The sequence below is a fragment of the Cygnus atratus genome, chromosome 1, assembly GCF_013377495.2.
Source record: "Cygnus atratus isolate AKBS03 ecotype Queensland, Australia chromosome 1, CAtr_DNAZoo_HiC_assembly, whole genome shotgun sequence".
In the NCBI taxonomy this organism is placed as follows: Eukaryota; Metazoa; Chordata; class Aves; order Anseriformes; family Anatidae; genus Cygnus; species Cygnus atratus.
The window spans coordinates 73,719,312-73,741,463 of NC_066362.1; positions in this window are offsets into that span (position 1 = coordinate 73,719,312).

Below are 22,152 nucleotides of genomic sequence, written 5' to 3' on the forward strand. Positions count from 1 at the left end.
ACCGTACTGCTAACTCCCAGTGGCTGGAGCCAAGTCGTTCCCACCCCCCACCCCCCCCGTGATTATGATCACTGTATTTGAGAACAGAGCCATCAAATTAGAGATTATAATGGAGCACCGGAAAAGGTAAGTGCCAGACTTATCTCTGCTGGGCTGCTGAGGGTGGCCTTTTCAGTGGTGCTGCGTTTTCACGCTCCATCCATTTTGCAGTCCTGGTTACTCGGCCACTCTTTGTGCAGCCATGCAGTAAACCTAGCCCCTGAAATGATCTGAGTTAAATATTTCTACCAAAGACATTGACTTGCTTTTCTGTGCTTGATTGTTTCAGAAACGTGACTTACTGTGACCCTGAAATCTGTCTTGGCATGACTGGAGCACGAGGGCAGAAATGAAAGCTGAGGACCCAGGGACTCCTCGCCGCTAGGAAACAGGCCCGTTGAACTGCAGCCGTAAGGTGCAACCAAGCAAGTCTTGGGTTTATTGTTAACCATACCTGGAAAGTGCCAGAAGTTTTCCAGCTGCAGGAGGACAGATGCAGCCTAATTGCAAGTTAATTGCCAAGGTGACAGAAGCCCTGTGCAGGGACTTCTGGCAGATCTTTAGCCCACAGGTCTCCTGACACGGAATAATGAGTATGCTCCGGCGACTTGACTCCCATACACATTTCAGTATTCCTATTGTCAATCAAAGGACTACAGATAGTCCATTATAATTACGATGTCACTGTCTATCAAATCAATTTGTCATACTGAAGGAAAGAAAGCATTTAAAAAAAAAACACGTGCAAATAACAGAGAGCAAAAGTCAAAGACTGGAGTTACAATTAAAGAATGAAGGCACTATATGGGCTAGAGTCTCATCTGGAAAGGGACTGAGAAGGAGAGGAGCACATCTGCCCCTGTTGAAACACATCCCAGATAACCTTTTTTCTGAGAAACTCCAGGCACATCTGGCATTATATTTTCCCTCAGTTCTAGGGTTTTGTCTCTGTTATTGTTAAAGAGCTGAGATCATCGGTGGTATTCAAGTACAGGATTTTGCAGTGGGCCTATCTTTACCAAAAATGGCCCTGATAGAACATTTCTGCCACACGCTTGAACTCACGCTCTGCTACCTGGCTGCTGGCAGCAGAGAGCGCTGGAGCCCATGGAGGAGAGCCCAGGAACAAGCAGCACCGCTGTGCTGGCTGGGCGGTGGGGAAGGCCAGCAGAGTTAGCACCGCCATGTGCAGGCACCAGCTGGGCCCTTCTCTGTTTGCTGGTTACAGCATCCTGTGGTTGAAGGTAGCCTGTAAAGTCAGTCATGACTTGCTTATTAAACACCAATAAAATATCCCAGTTGCTTATGATTAAGGACCATACAACCAGAACAGAATGAAAGTCCTTAAACTTTTTTACTGCCTTTAGATGCACAAGCATCTGGTGCTTGAGAGCAAAGGCACCTTTTTTTTTCTTTTTTTTTTTTTTTTCCATCTTGCTCTGTCTAAGCCATGTCTCCTTTTCACCTGACAATTGCTCGTAAGGAAGTTTCTCTGGAAAGAGTAATGCTTCCCTAATTGCACACCAAGGTATCTGCTGCCAGTGCTGCACGCACACAGGCAGAGGTATACACCAGCCTCCATTCTCCCATTGCCTTCTTGCCTCCAGAGCCAACACTAAAACAGACCTCAAATTCCAGAGGGAATTAGATATGCAGATTTATTTGATCAACTGTGCCTAAAACTCCGTGCATAAGGATGTTTGGAAAGACAGTAATGTAATTATATGCAAACACATTGCTATTTGACATTTCCTTCCTCTGTGAGGAAATTATCCTAGCATCTTATTGTTAACCATCTATTTAGCAGAACCTGCTTTGCTGCCAGAATCCCAGACATAACTGCATAACGTCAGAGGCTATGTGAATATTAACAGTTAACTACTGAGAAGAAAAACTATTCTGAAATAATACAGAAGCTGCAGAGTCAAGCACCCAGATGGGAAGAAACATTAGAATTAAGCTTTCGGGGGCAGCTTTGGCTTGACACTTTTGTACATGTGTGTTCCTTTGAGTTAAGTGATAATAAGCCATTTCCTCTTACTTCTCTTGAAATCTCAATTCCTAAATTGCTCACAGTTGCCTTTTTTTCTCTGTCTTCTTACTGTAGAAAATTGCTCTTACAAGGAAAACTATTTTCTAAAAAGTAGTAAATTACATCGACTCATCTTAATGCCCAAATCTCCAGAGACTCTGATTTGCTTTAACTCACTGCAGTCTCACAATGAATTAATTTTAGCCATTCGACTTTATCCTAAATGTCAGGAGATAGGGAGGGATGCAAAGCACCTGTAGGAGATGAGAACATAAACCAGTTGTAGATAGAATTTGAAAAACACTCTGAGGTACCATTAGTCTAATTTCAGCCAAGATCACAGAGGATTTTTTGTACTAAAAATAGTAATTTTACTATTCCAGACAAAGGCATGGAGCTGAATTTTCAAATTTACAAATGTGTTTAATTTTAAAACCTCAGTGAGGAGTAAAGCTAAGAAACAAAGCAAGTAGAAGTAGAGCAGCAGAAAATCTGGAACCTGATCTCAAGGTTCTGGGTGCTTGAGACAGAAACATGAGTAAGGTAAGTGACAGCAGGGAGTTAACCACTTACCTAACTTTTTTCAGTGCAAGAGATACTCCTTCTTGTTAAGTCATTCTTTTTTCCCCTTCATTTACTAAACTGCTGTTATCCCAACCCCCGAGTTTTTCTTGCTTTTCTCTTCTGATTCTCTCCCCAACCCTGTTGGGGTGGGGGTTTGAGCGAGCAGCTGGTGGATGCTCTGTTGCTGGCCATGATCATCCCAGAACAATTAGAGAAGGTTTTTAATTGTTTACTCTCTGTTCTGAATGTTTCAATGATTTCAGGATGGATGAAGAGTAAAACCAGTAGCTTTTGCTAACAGATACATGTGTAGAATCCCCTTTCAGGAAAGCTAGCTATATGGCCCTACCAAGGCTGAAGCCAGGGTTTGAAATCAGGAACTTTCACACTGTATGAATTTCCATCGAAGTAACTGAAGACTTCTAGTATTTTGTAATCCCACATAGACCTGCCACTAGCAGGGTCCATAAATCTAAAGAGACCTGGTTTAACTGAGGGTAATGAAGAGCTTTAATATGTATGTAAAGCACAACCTCTTGAATCATTTTGGTTTCTGGATCAAATGGAAACCTGTCAATTGAAAAAGTTGTCTCTTCAAAATCTTATAAAATTTAAAAATTAATATTAAATCAATTACTTAATGAAAATAACAATAACCCCTTGGGTTACTATACCATTGTTTCCTTCTAATAAAAATGTATGGCTGTGACATTGTTATTTTTCTTTCTTTTTTTTTTTTTTTCTATTTTACATTTCTCTCCTTTCACGGAGCACTACATTTCTGAAAAGGTATCCCCTATTGTTACTGATCAAATTAAATTGACTTGATGGAGGAAGAGCAACCATACCTAAATGTCCTTCATAATAAAAGTAACTTAAAAATCTGCTTATCCTTAGCGCAAAGGCAGTAGATTTCCAAGTGGAAATTTCAGAAAAACTGGTCACAATGCATTGGAACTGATACTGTCACTGGTACGGAACTATCTATAAAGAAGAAAAGAGATAAAAAAAAAGTGATTTCTCATCAACTAACACGTACCTAGTGGCAAAAGTGCAGACCATGGTGACATTGAGTCACTGCTTGGGCAGTGCAGCAGAGTTTTAGCTATCCAGTAATTATTCTCATTGCTTCAATTTTATTCTCATTATTGATTAGAATTAATATTCTGGTTATCACAAAGGCAGAAATGGCAGCAAAGAGTGCTTTCTTTAAACAGATTTCAGCAGTAAAAAGCAAGTTCACACAATAAGCCTGTGCAACCGCCTTCCTTGATCTATAGCCGCCTTCTAAACAAGCTTCCTTCCTATGTCCATTTGAGTCAGTCAATGGAAACCACCACTAACTTATAATGCAGCCAACATCTCAGCAGAGGTGAAAAGCACTTATTAGTTTCCAGAAAAAATTGTGTATTCAAACTGCAGACTCTTGATGTGAAGTGTTTCCACCTGCATTTATGGTGTACTTGGTGTTTTGAGGCATAGGCTGTCGTGTACACCATGGTGCTACTGTAATGCAGATAACCAGGACTCCTTTTATACTCCATGTTGGCACATGTACCAGATATTCTCAATATATCTTTTTGTAAATTGTGAGCATTTGTTCCTGCATGAACCTTGTCCTAAGACTGTATGGCATACACCTTACCCAAAGAACTTTGCACTTGGACACAATGTTAGTAATCACTAAAAGAAGAAATGGAATTTGGGAACCACCACATTAGGAGTAACCACTATGAAATTAATGTATCTTGTTAGCTCTTCAGGACATCATCCAGATGTCTCACCTTTATAGAAACAGATGTGCCCATATTCTGTAGTTGTGATTACTACAGTGCCTGTATATCAGCAGCAGGCAGAAGAAAAGAGGCACGTCTCTCCTTGTTTTAAAAATCAGATATTTAATATTGTACATAGTACCATAATCTTGCTCTGTGGCATGTATCAATATGGAACTAGATCTAGTAAGGTCCAGCTGAGATCCCAAGCAAAAAAATTGTGCCTTTGGGACATGTGGCATTACCAAAAGCCCATTCTGGAGTTTCCTTCAGCTAGACTGACAGTTATGATAAATTAACTACCAATGCTGAAGATGTTGCAAGATTTGGCCCACAGTCAAGTTTTAGGCTGTTCTTCCTAACAAAGGATGTCCTACAGCAACCAGTTTCCAGAAAGAAGAAAGCAGGGATATCAACATTTCTGAAACAGAGGGCACGAAAGAAATTAATGATAGAGACAGAATGATTTCAAAAATTTTAAACTGTAAACTGATGGAACTTGAGCTCTTTTAATTTAACATGGAATTGATATGGAGGTAATGTGAATTGGTCAGAACCCATTTCAGTTCTGAAGTAACTATACATGATTTTCATCTGTTCCTGATACATGAGTTTTCCTAATTTTTTTAAACATAACTTTCCAGTGCTATCCACAATATTACAGCATGCATGTGAGTTTACATCTGGTGGTTTTTATTAGTGGTGGACATGCTGAGCAACATTCACCAAGACTATAAAGCCTCTATATCACTCAATGTCTCACAGCAATGTTAGAAATGCAGCAGTGAACTGGAGGATCACTGAAGCACAGAAGTCAACACACTGGTTATGTTCCAGAGAATCAGCTATGTTATTTAGGAACCATTAACAGTATTTCCCTAAGAAAGGTGATCTTATGAGTCATATCATGTCTACTCCTAGGAAAATTTAATTGAATTTTGATTTTTGATGAAGTATTACATGTAATCCAAAGGAAGTGCACATTTTCCTTTCAGACCACAGAATAATTTACCTTCTGCAATACTGTGTTTATACTGTGTTTATATACCGAAATATTCACCAGATGATAGGTAAAATTACACTTGAGATCATTTGCAAGAACAAATTGTTTTGTTTGTATGAAATCTGGGGAGAGAATCACAAATATCTCCAGTTATGTTTAAATTCCTAAATACAATTTCATGTCAAGTATTTATTCTTGGGAGCAGCTATCACTTAATAGAAACATACAGTACACCTCCCAGTAGTGAATAAAGTGAGCATATTTCAAAGGAATACTGTAGAGTTGGTAACTAATGTTTAATGCTATTCTGCTAATTAGCTTGCAGCTTAGAGAGTAGAAATAAGCAATTAATTTCCTCCGCAACAGAGGTTCGTGCTTCCAGTAGACAGTGATGTATCACACAATCTACTTACTTCAGGAAGGAATAAGATAATAATGTTCCACCATCAAATATTTGTATTTATATTGTAACTTAGGGCAGTTAATGAGACAGGAAGCTTGGTTTATATAACTGTGATTATAACGAGATACAGAAAGTATTCCTACATTTATTTTTATGTGTGACTTTCTGTGGGAAAGGAATTCACAGGTGGCTTTGCGCTGTTTCACGCATCCCTGAATTAGAGATAATGAGGAAATAAGCGGTAGAAACAAAAACTTGAGCAAGGTCGAGATAAATTAACTTGGCTGCAGTGTTAAAGATGAGATTTGTGCAGTGGCCAATTGCTGGCTGTCTTGAGGTGCGTGTCTGAGGGTCTCTAACCAATTGTATGACCGATTCGGGCGTGTGGACAGCACATGGGGTTACGGGGAAAGTATATGTAGTAGAGAAAAAAGGGCAATAAAAGTCTCCTGTTCAAGAGCCATCAGGAGTCCGGGTCTTTCATCCCTTCAACTTTCCTTCTAATTAACGCCTGATCCAGTAGAAGTCACTGAAACCTTTGCTGCTGACTGCGATATTTGGGCAACAAAACCTGTTCCTCTGTTATACCTTGGGGAAAAGCATCTACAACTATACCAAGTCCGTCAGAGCAGTGGGACTTGGCAAATTTCAATGCATTCAGTGGGAGTGCTAAAAGCATAGCAAAATAATATCTCCCAATGACCCAGACCATGCCAAGTTAACTTTAATTCAACAGTAATTCATGGTTGCGGTAGCATTAAGAGTAAATTGAGACTTTTGACTTTTTGAAGGCTGACAGAAAAAGGCTTGATAACTACAGCCAACAGCATTGCTATGGTACATTAGGATAGCCAGCGTGCACTGGGCCTGTGGGCAGGGAAAGTGTAATGAAAGGAGGGATAGAGTTTATTACCACCTTGTACATATGATACATGGAGTAATAATTCGTGTCAATTAGATGATTGGTATAGAACAATGAAAAACACTGAGTAGACTGTTAATATAACCTAATGATTAGTGAATTGTAAAACTTGTTGCTTAATGCTATATGAAAATCGCATTATTAGTGTGGTTTTAGGAGTTAACGAGATGCGGGAAAAAAGGCCTTGCATAAGTCAGTGCCAATCATATTTTGTTACTTTTTGGGAGCCTTGCGGTTTGAGATAAGGGGGCAGAGCCTGCGCAGAAGAGAGGGAGCCAGTCAGAGCCGCCCTGTGGTCTGGGTGAGATCCAGGGAGCCACGGAGTCTGTGCAAGAACAAAAGGTTACTAGCAGTGACGAAGAGGAACCATGAGCCTTCATCCCCACAACCCTCAACGACCACCACCAAGAGGTACTGCGCAGGCGCCAGCAGCAGGAGTTTATGGAAATGCTAATTATAATACAATGTGGGGATAGGTTATACATATGTATAGGCATACTTGGGTTTCTTACGAATATGTAAATGCAATATTCTGTATATTTAGAAAAACCAACGGTTGCGGTGTGCGTGTTGGTGGAGCGCAGACTCCCCGCGCACCCAGCGCTGTTTACTTGCCTTTTATAAATACTGCTAAATTCAGATTGAGTTGTATCGTCATTTATAACATACATTAGGTAAGCAGCTACTGCATTGCAAATGACATTTAATTTATAGCATTGAGCTGGCTGGCCTGGCCTTTGAGCAGTTGCATCCACAGGGTCGGGCCCAGTGTCAGCATGTGTCCCCGTGACTGCCTCACACCAGGAAGGAGTGAGGGCCTGGCCTGGGCCAGGGAAGACCTGCCTGGCCCTTGCATGCCCCTGCCTGGCCCAAAGGCCCACCAGCCCTGCAGCTCCCTCACAGGCAATTTCCAGCCCCCAGCCAAGTGCCATGACCCCTTGGAGGCTTGGTACAACACGCATCTCTTTTACACAGACTGTTCTCCCTTTCCTCGTTTTAATTTGAAGATTTACAACAACCACCTTGCAGACAGGAAAAGAGGTGTGTAATTTGCTTCTTGTAATTATAACTGCTTCCTTGCCTTCCTGTCCTGTCATCTCTGGGTTATTGTGTTGTTTTGCAGAGCTTTTTGGTGTTTACAACATGGGTATCTCCTGAAGTACTGCAGGACAAATGCTTTCAAATGTGTCCATTCAGAGCTGGACCTAAACTGAGCAATTCTTTTTATTCAAAAGGTAAAGAAATGAGCTCCATGCATATACTGGTTCTCTCCCCATCTTTACCTCTGGCATTCAGGATGGCATAGTTTTATCAGATTCTTTAATTTCAATATTCTCCATAGAAATCTTACAATTGCCTCAAATCATGTAGCTGCCTGTTAATAGCTCCTCTGTAAAAACTTGATTTTCTTCTGCTAAACCCCTTTACAAAATTGGATTGCATAAATTCGCTATTTACTGTGACATTCACTAAAGCCAGATAAACTCCAAAATCACGAAGCATAGCAGTTATAATTTACTATGCACATGTAGCTTGATGGCTAGAAGAAAATGCAAGAGATGTTTCTGCTCTCAACCCGCTGAAGCTTAGCTAGAAACACTTAGTTTAATGATTTGGAATAAAGGTGTAGAGCCATCAGCAAAACAACCTTGATCTTGTCCATTTGCTGAATATTTCAATTTATTGGCAAACATAATTTAAAAACCCATGATATTACTCATTGGTTCTGTTAAGAGAGAGAACATTAACATTCAACTGTCTGGTGCTTTTGCTTACGTGACCCAATGCCTTATGGCACCAACATGGATAGTTCTTAACCTTCATTCCTTCTCTACAAATTATTTTACTGAAAGCTTAAGTGTGCAGTGAGAAACTTTTAAATCAAATGAGCCTGTAATAACTCTATGCTTAATAATGTCATATACTAACTGTCAATCTCATCCTGCAAACACTTGGGTCACGAAGCTGTTTTATTTACTTCTAACATCCCAAGAGAAAAAGAAAGGGAAGGGGACTGTTATTAGCAATCATATTGTAATAGGTGATTAATAACTTAGGTCTTATAAATTAAATAAGTGTGGAAGGAATCCACATTCTCCTGTTGTGTGCTTGCTTTCCTTGAAAATACAAATGGCAGTGATTTTCCTGTTATCAATGGAAACTTTTACTAGAGAGAAAAAGCATGTGGTAGGAAATTTGTGTCCCAAATATAATAATTTTTTTTTGACCATTGTTTACAGAATTCCAAAAAGTTCTGTGACAAACTATTAAAACCCTTCATTTTCTGTGACAATCCTCCCCCCCCACCCTGACCCTAGATGCTTTGTTGACTTGGTGTCCCTGATTTGTCTCTGTATTTAGGAGGGATGGTTTGTAGCTCTGTAGTTAAGCTGCAGAGAAGTGTTGCTGTCCAGGCATTCAAGCCCTCTTACAGAGGAACAACACAGCATATTCTTCTCAAAATTACAGATTCTATTCTTTCAGGAAAAAAAAAAAAAAAAAGAAAAAAAGTTTTATAAGAATTAAAAAAAAAAAACTGCTAAGTTATTTATGGATGAAGACTAAAATGTTCCTCTATCAAAATCAGAAAATCTTTTCTGAAATTATCTTCCTATGAGGTAACCAAAGTTTTTTCACGGTTAAAACTCAGTGATGGCTTAAGTAATGCCTATGTTGAAAGACCTTTTTAGGACTATGAGTTATTTTTCTTAGTCTTCTTAACCCAAAACCTTTCCTTCATTTGGACTTAGAAATAAAGCAGTATATATTGAATACATATCAAGAACTTCCTCTTAAGAACAAACAAAACCAGAATGCATGCATTTCTTGCTCCCCCTAGCACTGTGAAAAGACATCATTTAAATCTAAGATAAATTCCAGTTAAATTAAATTAAATACACCTTTGCAGTAAAAAAATTCCTGCTCCTGCTGAAATCATCTTAATTGCTGCATGAATTGTTAGGCCGTGTTCAGAATTGTGCTTAAAGAACAGGAAAATCATAACATGATGATAAAGGTGAACATTTTTCTGAACCCACCATTTCTACATCTTTCAACTAATCTTTTTTGTTTTGCTAAACTGTCATAGCACTGTTTGAGTAGTATCTGTGGAGGAATTGCATACTGCATATATCAGTCCTTCAGTTACCTCCAGGGACAGCTCTTTAATTTTAAAAAGTATATACTTACTATTTTGATTTTCACAAAGTCTTACAAAATTACATCACTGAGCACTATGGATGAAGTCATGGAAGAAGTGGGATATCAAGCTTTTGAGGTGTGCTAAATTATTTGGAATCAATCTCCAGATCTTGAGATGAACTTGTGAGATATTCTCCCTCATGAATACTAAGAACCCTTTTCTAGTTCTCATTCTAAGATTTTACTGAATTGTAGAAAATTGTACCAGATGTTTCTGTACTGTCTGTCACTTAGATAGCTATTAACTTTTTTATTTTATTTTTTTAAAGGCATTCTACAGGGGTACAGACAGGGTACTGCCTGTTTATTATTTATTCACTATGCCTCAAACATTGTGTGACCAGGATATTATGTCCTTTGGATAATAACTTCTGATACGTTTTCCATATAATAAAGGTGAATAGGAAGAACAGCTAATAAAAGAATGCTAAAATGGTAGCTTAGAGGTAAGAATGCTCTTTATTTAAAACTGGCTTAACTGTAATATTGCTACACTGTAGGTCTTCTGATTTTTTTTTCATTTTAAGCCAAAGTTCTGCAAGAAATTCTATTATATGCCACTATCTCTTAGAATAAAGTTTAACAATGACTTAAATCTCAGCACTTCCTGCACTGCTGTAGACTTTTCTGAAAGTCTAATAGGCTTCTGGCATTCACTGTATTCCCAGAAGAGTTACTTCTGAGAGGCTGAGAGGCATGACCTACCAGAACAGTGCATAGATTTGTTTCTAGCATCTTACAGTAGAACTCCACTTTTTTTTTTTTTTCAACCTTGAGTTACTTTTTCACCTTGATTTTGCAAACTGTAATTTTTCTTTGTGGAAAAGGAAATGGAAGATGTGTATTAGAGAACTGCAGCAGTGTGTCCTATGAAGCTGTGAAACGTGGGGATAACTTTTTTCCTGAGATCATTTATACATATGTCAGAAGGGAAATATACCCAGCTCAATTTGTTTCTTCTTGTGCTGCTGGTTCTCTATAAATAATATCATTTGTTAGTGAAATTATCTCTTTACTTCTTGTATGTGTGTACGTTGAGGTACACACCGGACCTCCCCATTCTTCCGCATTACCCACCAAGTGCATCCAGGTCCCTGAGCAAAAGCAATCCCACGAATGGGTTTGCCTTTTCCTGAGGCAGGAGTAGCCCAGACTGTCTTACCCAGCATGTTTCTTACGTGCACTACAGGAACTTTATCCCCTTCTACAGTGCGTAACAGGTTTGATTGGGCAGGTCCAGCTCGGTTGGCAGATCCTCTAGTATTGACTAACCAGGTGGCCTTTGCCAAATGTGTTTCCCAATTTTTGAATGTCCCAGCACCCATTGCTTTCAGTGTAGTCTTTAACAGTCCATCGTATCATTCAACTTTCCCGGAGGCTGGTGCATGATAGGGGATGTGATACACCCACTCAATACCATGTTCTTTGGCCCAAGTGTCTATAAGGTTGTTTCGGAAATGAGTCCCATTGTCTGACTCAGTTCTTTCTGGGGTGCCATGTCACCATAGGACTTGCTTTTCAAGGCCCAGGATAGTGTTCCGGGCAGTGGCATGGGGCACAGGATATGTTTCCAGCCATCCGGTGGTTGCTTCCACCATTGTAAGTACGTGGCGCTTGCCATTGCGGGTTTGAGGGAGTGTGATGTAATCAATCTGCCAGGCCTCTCCATATTTGTATTTCAGCCATCGTCCTCCATACCAAAGAGGCTTTGACTGTTTGGCTTGCTTAATTGCAGCACATGTTTCACAATCATGAATAACCTGTGCTATAGTGTCCATGGTCAGGTCCACCCCTCGGTCACGAGCCCATCTGTATGTTGCATCTCTACCTTGATGGCCTGAGGTGTCATGGGCCCATCGGGCTATAAATAATTCACATTTATGTTGCCAGTCCAGGTCCACCTGAGCCACTTCAATCTTAGCAGCCTGATCCACCTGCTGGTTGTTTTGATGTTCTTCAGTAGCCCGATTCTTGGGCACATGAGCATCTACATGGCGTACCTTTACAACCACGTTCTCTACCCGGGCAGCAATATCTTGCCACAATGCAGCAGCCCAGATGGGTTTGCCCCTGCACTCCCAGTTGTTCTGCTTCCATTGCTGTAACCACCCCCACAGGGCATTTGCTACCATCCATGAATCAGTATAGAGATAGAGAACTGGCCACTTCTCTCGTTCAGCAATATCTAAGGCCAGCTGAACGGCTTTCACTTCTGCAAACTGACTCGATTCACCTTCTCCCTCAGCAGCTTCTGCAACTCGTCGTGTAGGACTCCATACAGCAGCTTTCCATCTCCGATGCTTTCCCACAATACGACAGGACCCATCAGTGAACAGGGCATATTTCTTCTCATTTCCTGGTAGCTTGTTGTACGGTGGGGCTTCTTCAGCATGGACCACCTCCTCCTCTGATGATATCCCAAAGTATTTGCCTTCTGGCCAGTCCATAATCAATTCCAAGATTCCTGGGCGACTGGGGTTTCCTATTTGAGCCCGCTGAGTAATCAGTGCAACCCACTTGCTCCATGTAGCATCAGTTGCATGATGTGTAGAGGGGTCCCTTCCTTTGAACATCCAACCCAGTACCGGCAGTCGGGGTGCCAGGAGGAGCTGCGCTTCAGTACTGACCACTTCCGAAGCAGATCGAACTCCTTCATATGCTGCCAATATCTCCTTTTCCGTTGGAGTTTAGCGGGCCTCAGACCCTCTGTATCCCCGACTCCAAAACCCCAGGGGTCGACCTCGAGTTTCCCCAGGTTCTTTCTGCCAGAGGCTCCAGGTGGGACCATTCTCCCCGGCTGCGGTGTAGAGCACATTCTTTACATCTGGTCCTGTTCGGACTGGCCCAAGGGCTACTGCATGAACTATTTCCTGCTTAATTTGTTCAAAGGCTTGTCGTTGCTCAGGGCCCCATTCAAAAGCATTCTTCATACGGGTTACTTGGTAGAGCGGGTTTACAATCAGACTGCAATTTGGAATATGCATTCTCCAAAACCCCACGACACCTAGGAAAGTTTGTGTTTCCTTTTTGCTAGTTGGTGGAGACATAGCTGTTATTTTGTTGATCACATCCATTGGGATTTGACAACGTCCATCTTGCCATTTTATTCCTAAAAACTGGATCTCTCGTGCAGGTCCTTTAACTTTATTTTGTTTTATGGCAAAACCGGCCTTCAGAAGGATTTGGACTATTTTCTTCCCTTTCTCGAAAACTTCCTCTGTTGTGTCACCCCACACAGTGATGTCATCGATGTACTGCAGGTGTTCAGGAGCCTCCCGCTGCTCCAGCGCAGACTGGATCAGTCCATGGCAAATGGTAGGGCTGTGTTTCCACCCCTGGGGCAGCCGATTCCAAGTATATTGGACTCCCCTCCAAGTGAAAGCAAACTGTGGCCTGCACTCTGCTGCTAGAGGGATGGAGAAAAATGCATTAGCAATATCAATTGTGGCATACCGCTTGGCTGCCTTTGATTCCAGTTCATACTGGAGTTCTAGCATGTCCGGCACTGCAGCACTCAGTGGTGGCGTGACTTCGTTCAGTCCATGATAGTCCACTGTTAGTCTCCACTCACCATTAGACTTTCGCACTGGCCATATGGGACTATTAAAAGGTGAATGGGTCTTGCTGATCACTCCTTGGCTCTCCAGTTGACGAATTAGCTTATGGATGGGAATCAGGGAGTCTCGGTTGGTGCGATATTGCCGCCAGTGCACAGTTGTGGTAGCGATTGGCACTTGCTGTTCTTCAGCCCTCAGCAACCCCACAACAGAAGGGTCCTCTGAGAGACCGGGCAAGGCAGACAACTGTTTAATGTCCTCTGTCTCTAAGGCAGCTATGCCAAAAGCCCAGCGGAACCCTTTTGGGTCCTTGAAATATCCTCTTCTGAGATAGTCTATGCCAAGGATGCACGGAGCATCCGGGCCAGTCACAATACGATGCTTTTGCCACTCATTTCCGGTTAGACTCACTTCAGCCTCCAATACAGTTAACTGCTGGGATCCCCCTGTCACGCCATAAATACAGATGGGCTCTGGCCCTTTACAGCTTGATGGCATTAGAGTACATTGTGCACCGGTGTCTACTAAAGCCTTATACTTCTGTGCGTCAGACGTGCCAGGCCATCGAATCCACACAGTCCAATAAACTCGATTGTCCCTTTCCTCCCCCTGGCTGGAGGCAGGGCCCCTCTAGTCCTGGTCAGAATCTTCGTTTCTGTGTTTAAAGGACTCCCTGCTGGAAGTTGGAGGAGCAAACTTTTCAGAGAACCCCTTTCTCCCGATTGTTTTCTTTTGCAACTCACGTACCCGTGCCTCTAGGGTCTCAGTAGATTTTCCATCCCATTTTCTCGTGTCCTCTCCATGGTCACGTAGGTAAAACCACAGGGTGGCGCGGGGTGTGTACCCACCATATTGTCTTCTTTGCACGGATGAACGTTTACCCCTAATAGCCGAGACACTGGTTTGTACAGGTGGGGAAGAAAATAAACTCTCTTTAAGTTGGTGGACCTCTTCAGAAAGTTTCTCCGAAGTATTCTCTTTTAGTTGGTGGCCACTGGTTCGTTCAGGTGGGGGGGAAGATAAATTCTCTTTAAGTTGGTGGAACTCTTCAGAGAGTTTCTCCACAGCTGAGACGCAGGCCTGTAGGGAAGAGGAGAGATTTTCTTCGTACTGCCGGAGTTGTTTAGCCACTTCATCCACTGTGGAGTCTTCACCATCTTTCCAGGTTATTATTGCCAATGAGCTGGCATATGATGATGGTGCACTCCGTACAAACTTCCGCCACATGGGTCGTGTACACTGGACTTCATCTGGATCTGTGGATATTTGTGCGTCTTCTAGCTCCTTATAAATTACTTCCCGTACGGCTAATTCCCTCAGGTACTGAATTCCCTTCTCCATGGTGGTCCACTTGCCTGGTAGACATACAAGTTCTTCCTTGAAGGGACACCTTTCCTTCACAGCTAACAGGAGACGCCTCCAGAGGCTGTGAGATCGTGCTCCATCTCCAATTGCTTTGTCAATGCTTGCATCTCTAGCAAGGGATCCCAGCTGCCTGGCTTCCTTGCCCTCTAATTCCACACCATTGGCTCCGGTGTCCCAGCACCGGAGCAGCCAGGTGACAAGCTGCTCACCTATACAGCGACCAAAATCTTTTCGCACATCTCGTAGCTCATGCTGGTATAGGGTTCGGGTAGTTACTGTTGATTTTTCGACATCCTCATCCTCATCTTCATCCTCCTGCACATTTGATGGCCCAGCGTCGTCTTCTCCATGCCTAGACCTAGCAGAAGACTGTCTGCGTTCTAAACGACCTGAGTCTCTATACCATTTTTTCACCTTGTCTACAGGGGCAACTTGCACTGCTACAGCTTGCTTCTCTGACCCAGCTACAGAGTCTGCCACAGGGGTTGGAATACCCTCTGCAGGGACAACTTGCACTGCTATGGCTCGTTTCTCTGACCCAGCCACAGGGTCTGCCACAGGGGTTGGAATACCCTCTGCAGGGACAACCTGCACTGCTACAGTTCGTTTCTCTGACCCAGCCACAGGAGTGGGAGCGGCTGCAGGAGCTGGAGCAGCTGCAGGGGCTGGAATGGCTGCGGGAGCTGGAACTGGAACGGCTGCAGGAGCTGGAACTGGAACGGCTGCAGAAGCTGGAGCTGGAACGGCTGCAGGAGCTGGAGCTGGAACGGCTGCGGAACCTGGAGCTGGAACGGCTGCGGGAGCTGGAGCTGGAACGGCTGCAGGAGCTGGAGCTGGAACGGCTGCGGAACCTGGAGCTGGAACGGCTGCGGAACCTGGAGCTGGAACGGCTGCGAGTCTGGAGCTGGAACGGCTGCAGGGTCTGTCACTAGGTTGATAGTAGCATCAATTGCAGCTTGATAGGCACAAGCCAGACCCCAGCATGCTACAGTGATTTGTGTCACTTTGGAACTGCCAGAGTCATGACACCTTTTTTTCAAGCATTCTACCAGTTTTTTAGGATTTTGCAGTTGTTCAGGGGTGAATGTCCAAAACACTGGAGGTGCCCACTGCTCTAGAAACCTGCCCATATCCTCCCACACTCCCTGCCACTCGCAACTATCCCGCCTCAAGACAGATCTCCAGATGAGATTCCTAAGTAGTTGTTTAACCTTAAACAAAACCTGAAGCGCATTCAGGAGACATAACAACAAGAACATGCTGGTCTGAGTATCCCAAGGATATTCAACATCTTGGAGAGCTACCGTAACTAGCTCGGGGGATAAGAGGGTGGTAAAGGAGAAAGGGAGAGTGAACAGGTAGGAAAAAATATCTTCCCCTGTCCCCTCCACAGATTGACTCCCTGATGAAAAAAGGCAATAGGTGTAATTGCTAATGGTTTCTGAGATATGGTTTCCGAAGTATAGAGTCGACGACAGTGCTGAGTACAAATACCAGGTTAGAGTCATGACCAGATATCTCATCATTTCATAAGCCATCGTTACACCACACAGTACCATAACAATCTTAAACCAGGGCCCAGAAAGGACAGGGAGCACATACAGAAAGTAACGTGCTATAAAACTCAATTTGGGAAACAGGCACAGCAGACTTGAGATTAAGGCAATCAACATTGTGACTAGCAACTATTAAGCAGGTCGAATACTTATACCAATTTTAGTTTAACACACTCTGGTCAAATCTGTCGATATCTCAACCCTTCGAGCCCCACGCTGGGCACCAAATGGACTGTTGTGGTTTAGCCTGGCTGGCAGCCAAACACCACACAGCCGTTCGCTCACCCTCCCCCCTCCCTCTCCGGGATGGGGGAGAGAAACGGGAAAGTGAAGTCTGTGAGTTGAGATAAAGACAGTTTATTAAGACAGGGAAAAGAATAACAATAACAATAATAATAATAATAATAATAATAATAGTATTAATAGTAATAATGTGTACGAAATAAGTGATGCACAATGCAATTGCTCACCACCCGTTGACCGATGCCCAGCCTATCCCCGAGCAGCCGGCCCCCCCCCACCCTGGCTAGCCACCCCTATATATTGTTCAGCATGACGTCAGATGGTATGGAATACCCCTTTGGCCAGTTTGGGTCAGCTGTCCTGGGTCTGTCCCCTCCCAGCTCCTGCTGCATCCCTAGCCTGCTCGCTAGCAGGACAGAGCGAGAAGCTGAAAAGTCCTTGGCTTGGTGTAAGCACTGCTCTACAACAATTAAAACATCAGCATGTTATCAGCACTCTTCTCATCCTAATCTAAAACATAGCACCCTACCAGCTACTAGGAGGAAAATTAACTCTGTCCTAACTGAAACCAGGACAGAGGCAAACATAGTTTTGTGTTATGAGATGTATCACATGCAAGAATGAAGTTAACTGGGGCTCCCACCATTGCTGTGGTCTAAAGATAGGGCAGCAGACAGGCTTACCTTCAGGTAATTCAAATCTAAATAAGAAGGCTAGATGAAGGAAAATTAAGGATAGAAGAAGAGAGACTTCTATGGATGTCATAACTAACAAGTCTAGTCCTTAACATACCTCTGCAATATCTCCTGTCTTCTCTGACATCTAAAACATAATTGGCTATTCTGACAGAGGCAGCAGTAATGAGATCCCTTTCTTGAAGCCACTGCTGATTTCATGAAACATTAGGGAATGTAATATCTGTGGACTCTCCGCTCAGATAAGTTGGAAATTGGCCAAGGAAATTCCCGAGGTGTCAGACAAACTGAATATAGTTGTGTAAGCTTAATTTTTTCTGAAAACCCAATCGAAGAAAATGTAAATGACTTGCCTGGTGTCTCCTAGCAAGCAAACAATAGACTTGGAAGGTTTTACTGCTGTCTCCTGTTGCCTTTTCCACATTGTCCTACAGTGCTATGGCCGAAGTCACAATTTGACCCTTCCTTTTCAAGTACTGCTGTTGTATCCTTTCTTGAGATTGGAACAATGTGCATTATTTAATCATATTTAAAAAGGTTTGGTAACCTCATTTTTTCTCCGCAAGACACCTTCTGAATTTGATGTTACTTATAGCTTAACTACTTAATTTATTTGATTCTGGCTTCTTTCCTTCTTTCATCCACCTTCATTCTCGTTAATCTCACTCAAATTATATAGTATTACTTCGAAGCAATGATGATGATGTAATGGTAGTAGTACGAATGGTCAGAGGAACATGGGAAAAAAACATCATATAAGCAACAGAAAATGGAATATGTTATATCTGTGTTTGTTAGTTGACCGGTCAGTATATTGATATGTAAGTGAACTATGGCTTGATTTGGTGAGATTTTGAGTGCACCTGAGTAACAGCTGCTACTACAGTCACATGGAGCAGAACTAAAGCTATAAAGTTCTAACTAATATGATATACAGAATCACAAAACATGAAGTTTGCTTCTCCAGGGCTATTTGTATTGTAGATACTCACGCCTTCACGGTATGGCTGTAAAAATGTCAAATCAAAATCTTTGAAACCATTTGATGACAGTATTTTGCTCTCTAGACCTGATTGCAATTCACAAATGTTAGGTGTGAAAAAATAGAGGATCACTCAAAGAACCTGGAGTCATCAGAGGTTTCAGTGGGACAGAATTTCACTGCAATTATCAGTACAGTCCTTAAAATCAATGTAACATAAACACGAGCCTATCATGCATATTCCCTGTTGATATCTAACATCTGTAATCTCTTTACAGAAACTAGAAGGAGATAAATGGATCGTCTGGGAAGTAAACTCTTATAACCACTGATCAGAAAAAAGTTTGACAGTTGCAACCAAGTACACCAGAGTAATTAATATTACCAGACAATTCTGACCCTTCAAAGTGTTTGCCAATTCTTTAAGCCTGTCCTCATATATAACAGATGAAATGTAAAGCATTTCCTTTAGAGACTCTGAGAACACTATATCCCCAGCTTTCAAAACATTTGCATCAAAGTTAGTAGTTCTGATTCTTTGTGACAAGGAGCCTAATTATATCTGAACATCTTCTTATAATAAGAGAAGTTACTGACACCATGTCAAGAACATTGATCCGTTCTTGTTGTATTTGGGTATTTTTTCAGGTTGCCCTGTTTTCCTTCTCTTCTTTTGTATGATGCTTACAGAGCATATTGAGCCTATTTTCTTTTGTTGCTCATGATAGTCTGCTCATCTGGGACCTGTGAAGTTATGTAAATAACAAAAGCAGAAAATTGTGCTTATGAGGATGATTTATCATCAACTCTTATGACATGTTTCAGACGCTATTTTCTAGCTTATTGCGCTATAAAAAGGAAGCTTTGCTTATTTAATATTTATGCAGCATTTTTAAGACAGAAAGGAACATAAAGGCACTGTTTTAAAAGAGATCCATGACCACTGAATAAATCATGATAATTTTTTGATGATAGTGTGGCTTCCTGGAGCTTTCCACTGTGATCAGAGACAGAACTGGGAAGGAGGAGGAAGCCTCAGCTAACTCTGTTAAATGAAAAGCCCAAGCAGGTGTTAGCAATGTGATGTCCATGGCAGATTAGTGAGCACTAAAACTTTTCTGTCTTACTGACTCTTCTGTCGATTTAATAGAAAAGCTAGCAGCATAATGCCAGGGATTCAGAAGCCCTTTTCTGTTGCTATTTCCCTGGTAACCTTTACTGGCAGTGGTGTTGGGTATCACCACTGGGAGCTGTGTAACGGCAGGTATTAGTTCTGATGGAAGTAGTGTTACCCTAGTGTTTAGGTGGACATGAAGTTCCTCAGGTGGGAAAACTACTTCATTTTGGTACTAAGGATTAGAACAAAAATAAAGTCCTGGAGCTGGCCGGAGCATTAGCCCAGGATTTAGAAAAGCCAGGCTGTGTTTCTCAAACGGCGTGTGTGACTTCCGAAAGAACACTATTCTCATCTGCACCTCCAGTTCCTGTCTGGAAAGAGGGGTTGCAGTTTGGAGGTATAACAGGACTGCTACTTCAGAGAATAGAAGTCAGGTCCAGGACAAACAGTGGCAGTACAACCATCAGAAATAAATGTGGTTTCCAGTGAATCCTCAGAGCTACCCGGGTTACTTCACTACAATCATGGATACTGGCTTTGCTCCAGCTGCTCTGTTAGCTGTACAGCACATCTTCTCCACACTTTTCCTCCCAAATACTTGGAGATGTGCCTTACTAAAAGTCAGACAAATCACATTGAGGCAGAAGATGTTCAGAATAAAGAGGAATTAAAAGATCAATTTGGGGTTCAAAGTGGGAGGAACTTTGTGAGGACGTGATCAGGACTGGGATGAGAACACAAAGCGGGTAATTGGAGAGTCAAGGAACCTCCAATAGGCTGTGTAGCTATTACAATCTCTAGCCCCTGCTTAGAAATAGAAGCCTTTTACGTGGTCTGAAAATTCACTGTGCCATAAATGTGGATCAGACAGGGAGGAAGCTCTTGTTTATGTTGTCCTAGTTACACAGTTTGCTGCAGCACTTGATGATTTGATGCATTAGAGTGGCCCTCAGAGTTCGTTCAAATAGTGGGAATGTTGCTGAGGTAAAAGGAGTTAGCACTCAGCAAAAACAGTGGCTGTATCTCAAGAAGATATTGCAGAGAAAATCCTCTCTCATCCAGAAAGCACCTTTCCAAACATGATTTCAGACTACCTAGATAGTAAGACCTCTTGCAAAATGGCTTACCTTTTTTAAACAAACAAACAAACACACAAAAATCTACTAAAATGTAGCTTTGGACATTTTACCTGAAGTTTCTGTGTGCTCTTGTAAAAGAGAAATATATCTTTTCATTTTTCCATGTGCTACCAGCTCAAAAAATAAATGTGGTTTCCAAGTGCTCCAACATCTAGAATGCCCTTTTGTCCCCCACATACTCTGCTCCACACACATCCTTTTTGCACCCCCTAAATGCTATTCTACTGTCTGATCTTCTGAAAACAGCAAGCAGCTAGGGATTAAACTCAAAGCCTGACCTTGTGCTGAGTGAATTGATTAGCAGATAACACCAACTGCCTTCAGTAGCTGATGTACGTGAAATTTCCCATGTGCAAACTCCAAAGGATCTGAGTGACAGTAACGGGTTATGTTGCTATACCTTCCTGAAGCCTGACAGTTGCTTTGCAAACACTGTAATTGGCGAGTTACACACTGAACACTAATAGTGAGCTGGGGAAGTTGCAGAAATTGTCAAGGTTCTTGGGGTTACTTATTTTCCTAAGAAACTGTTTTTCTTATCCCTGCCAATTTGCCTCATTGAAAGGAAAATCAAATCCTGGCTATGACTCAATAGTAGGCTGAATAAATTAAAAATAAATAGCATTCTTATCACTGAATTGCAGTGACTCTGAAAGACTGCAGAAACTTGCTAGGAATAGTATATAGTTCTCACATTGTAGTGCTCTTTTTTGGGTGACGTGAGGAGCAAAAGGATTTAAGGAAAATAAAGGCCTTTCTTTATAGCAATGCAAGGGTAACAAAGTTTTTAAACCAATTAGCTCACTATGCAAACTATTTAGGAAAGTAATTTCCTCAGATATACATACACATCTATAAATAAGTACAAATATGCAAATGTATATGTACATGTAAATAAGTACACAGTTGGTACTCAACATAAAATCTTTTTTTTGTCACTACCAAAATAAATATAATTGTGGAAAACTTGTACTGAAGCATATCTTTAAGCAGGTAAAATAAAATATTTCCATTTTAGAGAACAGTCATTCTAGGAAAGTGCTTGCCAGAAGAATATATCTGAGACAAACTCAGTAATTTTAAGACAAATTAGCTCTTGAAAAGTATGAGAAAGCTATGCTATAACAATAATTTAGTAGTGCTCCAGAGCTCAATCTGATTAAAGACTATTTTTCTTCATTACACAGATAGATGTGTGCTTCTGTTTTTCTGTTTGCTTCTGAAGGATTTCAAAATCAGTTTTTATTGGAGACAAGATTTTGAATTAAGCCTGACTCTGAAATGAAAATCTGAGATGAATAGTCTTCAAATGAAAATAGGCTTACTTTCTTTCTTGATTTAAGTGAATTGACATGACATCACATACAAGTTAATGCGAAGTGCAATCTTCATGACCTTGTTCCCAGTGTACGAGGGGAATGCTCTCCTAAAAACAAAAGACAACCCTAAACATATTCCTCTCTTTCCTGCCCAGGCAAGATTTCCTAAGAGTCTATACATTTCTAAATACAGCACTCTCTGTGATCGCTTTGCTGTGCAAAACAAGACAAATTCTTAGT